The 11,086-nt window shown below is 37.9% G+C and overlaps 1 pseudogene; it reads left to right on the top strand.

Annotated features, from left to right (window-relative positions):
• Positions 1 to 1,897: 1,897 nt before the first annotated feature.
• LOC122282318 lies at positions 1,898 to 9,791 on the top strand (annotated as a pseudogene).
• The last annotated feature ends 1,295 nt before the right edge of the window (positions 9,792 to 11,086 follow it).

The raw sequence follows: 11,086 nt of genomic DNA, 5'->3' as shown, positions 1-11,086 counted from the left end.
AAAATGAATATCTAGAAGGCGGAAAGGGCGTATCAATTCAAAACTCGCAAAACTGCCAAATTCCTAAAATACCCTTCAGTATTTAGAGCATAACTTCTTGTAGAAACCTACAATAAGGAAAATCTTGATGTATATGGAAATCTAGGATAAAAATATATAACTTTTTTATTTAAGGGGCCGAAAATAAACATCTTGAGGGACGAAACAGCGCTTTAACCAGGAGGTCGAAAATCTAGAGAATTGGAGTTCATCAATGACAGAGATTCTTGACCTATATAGAGTTTCCTTCTTAACTCTTTAATCTTCTCTTTGTATAATTCTCATTATGAATTCCATAATTATTAAGGTTTGTTTTGATTAGGTTATGAACTAATTTCAATTGCTATGGCTACGATGTAACCTCTCCATGACAATCCCGAATCTTAATTCATTGTGATCATAATTTTATCATTCCTTTTGAGTATTCATCATTGAGTTTAATGCCTTCAATTATTTGGCCAATAGTTGAGTGATTTGTTGTGCATGTTAATTCGAGAGATGATGCCTGTAGTTTAGTTTCGTATGATGTATGCTGTGAATTGAACGAAAGATAGGAATGTGCCAACGTGATTTATGCGGCTTTTATGTGAAATATTATTAATTTTAATGTGTTCAAATGGTTTTAAATTCTCATAGACATATCGCATGTTATCGTAAGTTGAGTAATTCTAATTCTACTCAAGAAAGGGTCTTAGATAAGTTAGAATATTTCGCCGTCAAATAGGATGATAATTAATTGATTGTATCATTAGGATTTAGGATTGGATTGGTTAGGTGAGTCGGATACCTTAGTTTTTTATTCTTGGATGAAATCTTCTATTTTTCAAGTGTTTGGTCAATTCTTTAGTTGTTGATTTAATTTAATTTGTTGTTGTTCTTCTAATTCAAAATCCACAACTTTTCTTGATTTTCAAATAACTTAGAATTAGAACAATTTCAATAGTTAATAGGTAAATAGCCCTCGTGGGTTTGACATCTTTCTTATCATTATATTACTTTGTACGATTTTGTATACTTGTGAAATTTCACAACAGCGCGCCTCGTTGAATCTCACACTTGGAAAAAGGGTATGAGCGCTTATCCTAATCCTTTGTGGAGGTTGAGCGGTGTGTAAGACCAAGCGTGCTTCATTGACCCTCATGCTCGATGAGAGGAAACGAGTGGCGCATAAGCCTGTACCCACCCATATCCTCTGTGGACATGTTGCAAAATCAAAGCTTAGATATATATATTATTTTATTTGACAATTATCAACTTGCCTTGCTGGTTCAACGTGATGAGATTCCAGTCGCTCATTTTTAGGGCATGCGACATCTTCTCGATTGAGATGGATAGTCTTGGGACTATCCCACACTCCACCGAGGGAAAGTTAGGGGTGCCTTAAGCCACACCCTCCCCTTCATCCCCCTCAGGGAGGTTTTCATCCCTATGCTCCGATGAGATTGCGTCAATGTTTGGGCAGCCTTAGGGCTAGTCTCGCTCTCCTCCATAGGGGAGGTCGGTCTAACCTAGGGTTAGTCCTGCTTGTTGACCCTTACATGGAGGTAGTATGTTTAGATAGTATGTATGACTAGACCTGCTCCCATCTGTTGACGTCATAGGAAAGGGGAGTGAGGGCCAAGCTAGACTTGTGCCCACTCTTCGTTGTGGTGGAACTGGGTATGCTCAGACAACCTCAGGGCTAGACCCGCTTTCCCCCACAGGAGGGTTGAGATAACCTCTAGCTCATCCCGACCCTTGGTACCTTGAGGGGAGGTCATCTGTTCGAGCAGTATGTCTGACTTGACTTGCTCCAAGTTGGTTGACGCCCATGAGGAAGGTAATGTGTGTCGGTTGTTGAGGATAGACCTACACTTCCATGGGATTCCCAAGATTTGTGTGGGGTTTTGAAGGTGATTCGAGTCCCAACCTTTATGTGGCCAACTGTGGGCCGGCGGTGGCACTTTCTTAACACTCCATTGCCTCAGTTTTCAGTGCCTTTGGGGAACTCAAAGGTGTTTTGTGGCTGACGATAGTGGTGCCTGTGTTATTGTTTCTTATTGTGATGAGAGTTCTGCCACATCTACATTGGAAGCATTTGATGGACACCCTTGTCTTGACCTTGGAGGCCATTTGTTGCACATTCGGTATTCAGTACTTCAACCCACTTCACAAGTATGTTATGAAACTAGCGGGCTCAGTCAATATATATGATTGGGGAGAAACTTCTTGTAAGGTTTATTTATTTATTATTTAAGTTTGTGAAACTCGTTTTGGTTTTGTATCTCTTTTTGTCATAAAAACTAGGCTAGTGATTAGATGATTTTCTTTTGAGAGATGAAAAATTATTTTGGTGAGTAAAATGTCTATCTTCTTTTAGGCTAAACTTGAACGATTATGTCTCATAATTTGCATTGTTTTACTTTTTGCTCCTTCCGAAGAATTTGTATGTAATATCTAAATTCATACTAAAACTAGTGTACAATCCTAGATGTGATAATTACTGTTTTCTCACACGGGATTTGTAAGATTTGGTTGGCCATTTCTTAATTATTGTCTTTCTAGCAGATAACTTGGAAGTTGTTTTAAATAGACTTGGTATTTGAATTCCTTGTTGAAATCTGGACAAGTAGCCAGGGACATGGTGTATTTATCGAGAGCCTTTTATTGACATAGTAATGAGTTCATTTGTGCACGAGTAGATTGTCAATGGCTCAATGTTACTCATGATCTTTTATCGTGCACAAGCTGCAGTATCCATTATATTAGGTATTTGTCTCTTATAGATTGATAAAGTTGTTTGACTTCAGGGGCAAGTTAATGACTCAGTTTCAGTATCGTTGATGGCTTGCATTTAATTGTTGCAAGACTTTGTCAGCATCAAAGAGGAGAAGGTTAAGTCACTGTCTTCTGTTGCAGGACTTTATTCTTTCATTATTCATTCTTTTGCACTTAAGCTTCTAATCCTGTCTGAGTAAATGTTGCATCATTTGCATGAAACTTTTGGCATTTACTTTATTCTTTATGTTACATTTCTTTGTTTTTCATGAGGAATTGCTTGCAGCCGTTGATGCTAGGCCTTGGAAATGTCTTGAAAAAGAAGGGTTCAGCATTATGGCTACAAATCTTGCTACGATGTATGTCGACGATATAAAAAAAAATAACTCCTTCTGTCACTTCGACGTGCATGCACACATACTGTAATGCCTGTCCTCGTGGTGGGTCCTTTAGAAAACGATTTTAAGAAAATAGGCAGGAATTACAGTCCATTTTTAAATTTCTTTTCCTTTCGTGCCAAGATACAAAAGACTCTATGTTTATAAATAAAACTTGTTTCTTAATTTAAAAGGTTAGAGTGGAAAATATTCAATTTTTTTAATTAAATTCCCTCATACAAAATAGCATGCCTAGGCTTTCGTGCTCTTCCCCTTAGATTGCATGCTCATCTTGTTCCTGGGAGGGCACATATAAAAACTAAAATAAGTCAATTACTCGTAAGCATTACTTCATACAGTGAAAATATAATAACATAGGTTTTCAGTCATGCATTCATCACTCCATACATATCATACATAGACATTCAATTCGTTTTAAAACGTTGCTAGGTGGGATTTTTCTATAAACAGGATTTTCTTTCATAAAACAGTTCCCCACGCCTCGTTGCCTTCATTTTTTAAAAGGTCTTTTCATGTATACATATTTTCTTACATACATACATTATTTCTTATCGCTTTCATTGGCTGTAGCACACTATTACACCCCGTGTGCTGGGGTTAACGGTCTTTTGGACTTGATTCTGCTCATGGCCACTGGTTGCAATATGCCCAGTCCAGTCCTTCAGTACCTTTTCCTTCCATTCATATGGTCGTTATGTATTTTCATATATTAAACATTCAGTCCTTTTCATCCATTTTAGTCCTTTCATTCTTTTTCAATCCATTCAATCCTTTACAGTTCTTTCATTCATTTCTTTCAGTTCATTCGTAAAAGTCATTTAAAAAAGTATGGGCTTAAACGTCCTCTTTCATGGCATCATTTAAAACATCAGTTCCTGCATCATTTAAAGCATCGTCTTTCATAGGAACATTTTAAAACACTTTCTTCACGTCGTTTAAAGCATAGGGCCGAGGCCTCACATTTCATTTTGTAAAATACATACAATACATACCATATATAGCATCCATCGACATGCATACACTTACATATTTTGGGTGCATGAAAAGGGGCTGCCAAGGAGGGCCTTTACATACTTATACTTAAAAACTTATACTTAGCATTCTTTCTTAAAACGTCTTTCGTGATAGTTCATAAAGCATCGTAAAGAAAATCATTTCATTTTCATTTTCATTTAATTAGAAAATTCTAGAAGAGTATGAACCCAATATTTACCTGGACTTCATTCCATACTCATTCTATGCAATCCATTCGTGTGCGTGTTAGATGACAACCAACTTGCATACACATAACCTCATGTAATTCTCTATCTAGTGCATAAGCAACTATACCAGAAATAGAACTACGCTTCACGTGAAACACTCTCCATCTATCCCTGGATTCTTACGTGCCATGTACTATGCTAAAACCTTCAGGGTCTTATCCTTTAAAGTGAACCTCCGTGATTTACCTTAGGGTTAAGATACTAAGACCTTTGCCTTATTCTTCATTCAACCACATTCCAATACATGATTCCAACCGACAGAGTCACACGTTCCAACCTTAGACGATATACCCATCACTACCTTCATGTTATCTATACACTCCACATAGCTTAAAGCCAACTATGGGGCTAAAACACCGTGTAACCATGGTCAGGATAGATTACCCATTATATATGGTAAACCTATCTGGCACACGTGTCTCATCAGATGCACATGTACCTTACCTTTTTTAACCTAAGATCAATTTATAGTCCAATGAACGCTCACTTGTATAAACAAGCTCCATACTTTGATACCAACTTCCACTCAGACCCGGTTGGTAGGACTCTTCCTACTTTCCAGTCTTGTACAAGTTCATCCCAACACTTAACAAGACAAGACTGCATCCACTAATAAACCTCTGTCAGGTCACCTAGCTCGAGACTAATCCTGAGTTACGTCACGATACCAGTCATGCTTCCGTTGTGCTACTCTTACACTTTTCCACCACTTCACACATACTCTCGGCCATAAGTCAACCATAAGGTGACACCTGTCACCTTGGACTACAGGCCACGTCACAGCTATTTTGGGACACTGTTACACAGTTCCTGACACTACACAATACAATCAATGCTCCTCAACTATGTTGTCCAAACCTTTGTGACACGCCGTCTGGTGTATCATGACACTTCATAGAGTACACTTCACGTGAACTCTCTTTCACTCAAACTACGCCACGCATCACTACGACACACGCCAGATGGTGCATCGCTGTACAACATGGAGCATGCACCATATGTACTCCCTTCGCTGCATCACGTATTACTATGACGCACACCATACGGCATGTTGCTGCACGACATGGAGCACAAGCCATGTGTACTCCCTTCACTCTACGTCACACCACAACTATGGCATGTACTTCGCATCATACTTCACAGCACACTACACAGTCAAGCCCATCACTTCACTACACACCCACACTTCACTTCACAACTATGTAGCGAACTCCACAATATTAACAACACAGTCTACAACCTATCTACTAACATAATACTGAGGATAAAGGATAAAGAGTTATACCATCGATGGAATAACTCATACATTGCTCGCTGCCCATCACAGTCAAAGACTTCAGAAGAGTCATACATGGCAGTTAAACCGTGTATGGTGGCGGTTAGCCAAGTACAATGGTTGTCCACTATGTAAAGTGGTAGTTTGGGCTTAAGGATAGCTAGTTGTGGTCTTGGAAAGGCTCAAGGTGGCCTCATGGTGGTGACCAGTGCACTTGGGAGAGAGTGAGGGTGTGCGTGAGGCAAGGGAGGGGCTGGAAGTTATAGCTAGACATGGAGGAGCTTGAGGGAGGTGTGGTGGAGTTGTGGTGGTGAGGTGGTGGCTAGACGGTGGCCCATGGTGTCGGATCTGGCCGTGAGTGGTGCAAGCCGTGTATTGGAGACTAAGAGTGCGTGAGGTGGAGGAAGGCTATGGGATTTCATGGGGAGCTAAGGGGAGGAAGAGGGAGGTTGGTGGTGATGCTTGGTGGCAAGGGAGGTGGAGTACGGCAACGCTAGAGCTGTCGGTGGTGAGTGCCTGTGCATGAAACCCATTTTTGGGTTGTGTACGTGTGTGCCACGAGGAGGGAGAGAGGTGGTGAGTTCGGTGGGGGTTGGTCATCGATGAAGGGGGGAGGTTGCTGGTGAGGTGCGGTGGCTTGGGTTGTCGTGTACGGTGGCATAAAGGAGAAGAATGGGTTTTGAAACCCATTTGGCTAAGTTACAGTAGGAGGAGAAAGAGAGCACGTGAGGAAGAGAGACCAAGGTAAGGGAGGTCGCCAAAGGGAAGGGGTTGGCTGATGATCGACGGTGAGACTGGGCGGTGTTGTTATGGCACCAGGCTGAAGAGAGAAGTCCACAGTGAGAAGAGAGAGAGAGTGCATGTCGGGGCTGGGAGGGAGGGAGAGGAGAGAGAGTGGAAAGGAAAAAGTATGAGAAAAAGATAGAGGCTTGGGTATTTAATCCAGACCCTTCATTTCGAGATCTTCAAAACGATCTAATGGTGAGTTTAAATACTGATTTGAGAATGAGTAAGCAGTTTATTTAAATTAAAACATTGAGAGGAATTAAGATGAAATATTATTTTATAAACTAAAGTTCCTTCATCATTAATTAAAATATGAAGTCTCGTTAGTTGTTTAAAGAGAATAAAACCATTTAATTTAATTTAGAGTTTTCAACATAATTTAAATCTCGTAATATTTTTAAATGACTAAAATATTTAATTTAAATAGCTTTTCACAATTATAATATTTTTGAGCTCTTCAAAATTATTATAATTGTGTTATTTAAAAATAAGCTTAGTCCAATAACGTTAGAAATATCACATATAAATATTTCCAGAATATTTAAAATATTCGTAAGCTTTAAAATATTGAACTTGCTTTGAAATCCACTTGGTATCTTTTAAAATACGCCATCAATGCTCAGCACGTAAAACGAGACTCATAACTATAGAAGAAAGAGGAAGCAGGTAATTGCGCATACACACACATTATATATTCATGCATATGTATATATAAAAGTACACCCTAGTTGATATGTATGCAAGTTAGCATATATTCTGGGCTAGACTTTGTGGGACTAGGGTGTAAAAAAGCAATTAGTTTGCATTGTTGGATTATGGAATTATCGCTGCCATAGTAGCTATAAAGCATTTCTTGGCCTCATTTTCTTTTTCTTTTTCTTTTTTCCTCTATGTTCATTTATAGTTTTCTATTCTTTTGACTTTAAGAACTTGTGGAAGTTTTTGGACAATGTGGCTATACCTAATATGAGAAATGATTATAGTCTGTAGTGTCGTTCTTATGATTAAGTTCCAGGATCTTGCTACAAATGCTGCCTCCATCCATTATTTTCTTTTCAGCACCTTGATCTAAGTTTTATTTCTATGTTCCTTGTAGTTTTCCATATTGTGTGGGTATGATAACTTGAGTGGTCTGTAAATGTTCTATAGATGCTGTAGCGAAACCAGCAATTGTGTTAAGGGAGGGCAACTTTTTTATTATATAACACATTTGTGTAAAAATTAATGATAAATACGGGATGTGCAAGCTCTACGCACTCCCTTTGAAAAACAAAGTAGAGTCCACCATTAAAAATTTAATTTTTTTCATGTTGATCTTAGATTTATCTACTTTTGTCCAAGGTAGTGAGCAGGACTTGCACATGGTCCTCGGACTGCAAAAATTAATTCTATTATATAAATAAAAAAGAAATTGAAAAATTATAAGAACATAACTACAAACTATTTTTCATATAGATCATCGATCTTAAATAACTTTTCATGCATTTTCACTTTGGATTCCATATTAAGAAACAATATTGTCTAAAAAAAAACAATTGTGATTCATATTAATAAGTTTATTATTTTTTATAAATATAACTTTAATTTTAATTTTAGAAAAACCACATCCTTAAAAATAGATAATATATAGAAATTAAATAAAAATTTTTGGGACAGTAAAAAAAATTAGAGAGAGACATTTCTAAATATATTGAAATTTTTAAAAAATTGAGAGAGCATATGGAGATTATAATTTTTTTTGGGGGGGGGGGGGGGGGGGGGGGGGCGGGGGCATTTTCCATATTTATAGAATTATGCATAAAATTTAGGGGTTATTATATGATTTCAAAATTTTGAGGGGGCCTTGGTAAACGTGGCTCCGCCACAGTATAGATGTATTATACAATATTATTTTTATTTATAATAATATTTTATTTTTTGTGGTGTTAATCTTGTTCCCTTATTGAGAATGATTTTACGGCCTTTTAACTCTTAATGAAACTTTCAACTCTTAGATCTGTTTTTCAAGTAGGAATGAATGTCAACTGATTTGTGAGCATTTATTTTTTCATTTTCTTTTTTTAATTTTCAATTTCCCTTTTCCCATCCCCTCTTTTGGCGGTATAGACTAGGAATGTTAATACAAGATGGAAATTAGGTGAACTTTCCTCATTTGTTTCCCTCATTCTTGAAAGGATCTCATCGTTTTTGAATCTTGATGATTTTGCCAATATAGTTTTGCATCAATTGATGGTATGTGGTAATTTTTTTTCCTATTTTAAATATTTATAATGATTCCAACAATTTTCAATATAAAACCAATTGTGTTTGTGGGCTAAGGCTATTGTATTGAATGGAGAAGAATTTTTGGATTTGCTTTAGTCTTCTTAGTTAGTGTATATAGGTATTTCCTCTTTCATACCTCCTGTGTACTTGGATTTTGCTTATTCTTGGTAATAAATCTCTTATTAATTATTTTTATGTTAGGTCAAATCTCTTATTAATTATAAAAAAATTGTCAATATAAAATCCCTAGGGGGACTCAAATGGTAAAGGCCTTGGGCTGGGGGGTAAGCTCTCCCCCGGTCTAAGGTTCAAATGCCATTGGTACAAACAATCTCTAAGAGCCATCAGATGAGAGATTTTCTTCTTGAATTACTTGAGGAGCACTTACAAAAAACTCTTTGCCAAGCTTGTGCACCTTGGGATTAGTCAAGATGCTGCTCCTAGACATCCGGTGCCAATAAAAAAAATTGTCAATATAATCTTCTTTTAATTATCATGGTATTCATAGTTATTTTTAATTATAATAATCCCTTAGAACTGTATGATGGTAGCTTTGTAGGATTTATAATTAAGATCTAAGAGTAGTGGTTATGTTACAGGTTAATGAGTACCCAACTGTGGTGGGCTTGTCTCCTCATGTAGACACCCATTATGTATTTGAAGGATTTATATTCAGCCATTCATTAGTAGGGCTTGCATAGTGGAGTTTAGGCAATATGCTGAATGTTCTTGGCTTCCTAACCATACCTCAAACCCCAGTAAGAAAATGCTAAGTCCTGCAAATGACAAAAGTTTTTTAAGGAGGGCCATTTTCCCAAAAAATAACCCAACATATCCATTTATCAGGCACTGTAGGTGGGAATCACAAGTGAAACTTACCACCATCCTACAGTTCCTTTTCTTTTCTTTCATTATGCTCAATCCATTTATTACACAGGCATCCAAAAATCCTTTAATAACTTGGAAACCCAGTTTTTAGTCATTAAACAAGAAAATGCATGCAAATAGTATATGGATTACATGGCATAACACACATCAAATAAAATACACCAACCACAGTCCAACTCCCCAAATAAACCCATCCTCGAATCCGACCCAAGGCCCACATCCAACAATAACTACAATCCATAAATTCACACTTCTCAGACCCAAGGCCCGTCACAACCAATCTAACTGTAGAAAACAAGTTAGTGTAAAAATATATTTAAATCTTAATAAAATTATTTGGAGAATTACTTACTACGATAGAATAAAATATGAAAGATCAAGGGTGACCCCAAAAGTGTAGAGCAGTGGTGATGCAATGACTTTACAAAGACTGACTGTGGGTCTTGAAACAAATAAAATCAAATCAAGGGGGAGCTACGGGGAGGTGTGGGGCTGGGCAATGAGGAGCTAAGGGAGGTCTTTGGTGCTTATGGTGGTGGCTTGAGGGCGTAGGTGGTGGTGCATAGCAGATTTGGCTGTGTGGGAAAGAGAGAGCCCGTGAGAGAGTGAGAGGGTGTGGGAGGGACTATGGGCTTCAGGTCAAGGGGAGGAGAAAGGGTTGGTCAGGGAAAGCTTGTAACGGTGACTGGAGGCCGCGGGTCATGGAGGGCCCGTGAGATGGAGAGGAGAAATGAGGAGGAGAGGGGTTGCCATGGGAGCTAGATTTGGTGGAGGGAAGGGTCATCGGTGAAGGGAGGAAATGCTAGCAGCTTGGAGGTGGCTTATGACTGGGCTGGCAGTAGTGAGAGGGAGAGAAACCCATGGGAGATGGGTTTGTGTGTGGGAGAGGACAATGGCAAGATGGAGGCTCGGCTTGGTGGAGGTGGGCCACCGGTGTGAGGGGGAGCCGGCGAGGCGGGTGGTGAAAAGTGATGGCGTGGGTGAGCGAAGGTGCACAGTAGAGAAAGAGAGAGGGAGTTTCCACGCAGACTGAAGGAGAGGGAGGTTAGAAAGAGTAAGAGAAAAAAAAAAAAAAAAAAAAAAAAGAGAAGAAGAGAAAAAGAAAAAAGAAAGGAAATTAGATCCAGACCCTTCGTCTTGGGTTCTTAAAACTGATCTAATAGATATGATTAAAACAATTGTTTAACTTAAAAACACAGCAACTCAGTAAAATTAAAATAGTAAAACTAGTAGTAAAAATAACTTGAAATAAAGAGTCAATAAATAATAGACAATAACTAATAACAAGAAAAAGCTCATTAAAATAAATTACACAACTTAAGTACTGATAACGATAAAATACTATAACAATAAATAACCAATTTAAAATAAAGGAACACATAAAATAATTAATGAAATAACTAATTAAAACATGA

The sequence above is a fragment of the Carya illinoinensis genome, chromosome 11, assembly GCF_018687715.1.
Source record: "Carya illinoinensis cultivar Pawnee chromosome 11, C.illinoinensisPawnee_v1, whole genome shotgun sequence".
NCBI lineage: Eukaryota > Viridiplantae > Streptophyta > Magnoliopsida > Fagales > Juglandaceae > Carya > Carya illinoinensis.
This window is presented reverse-complemented; position numbering and strand designations above follow the sequence as displayed.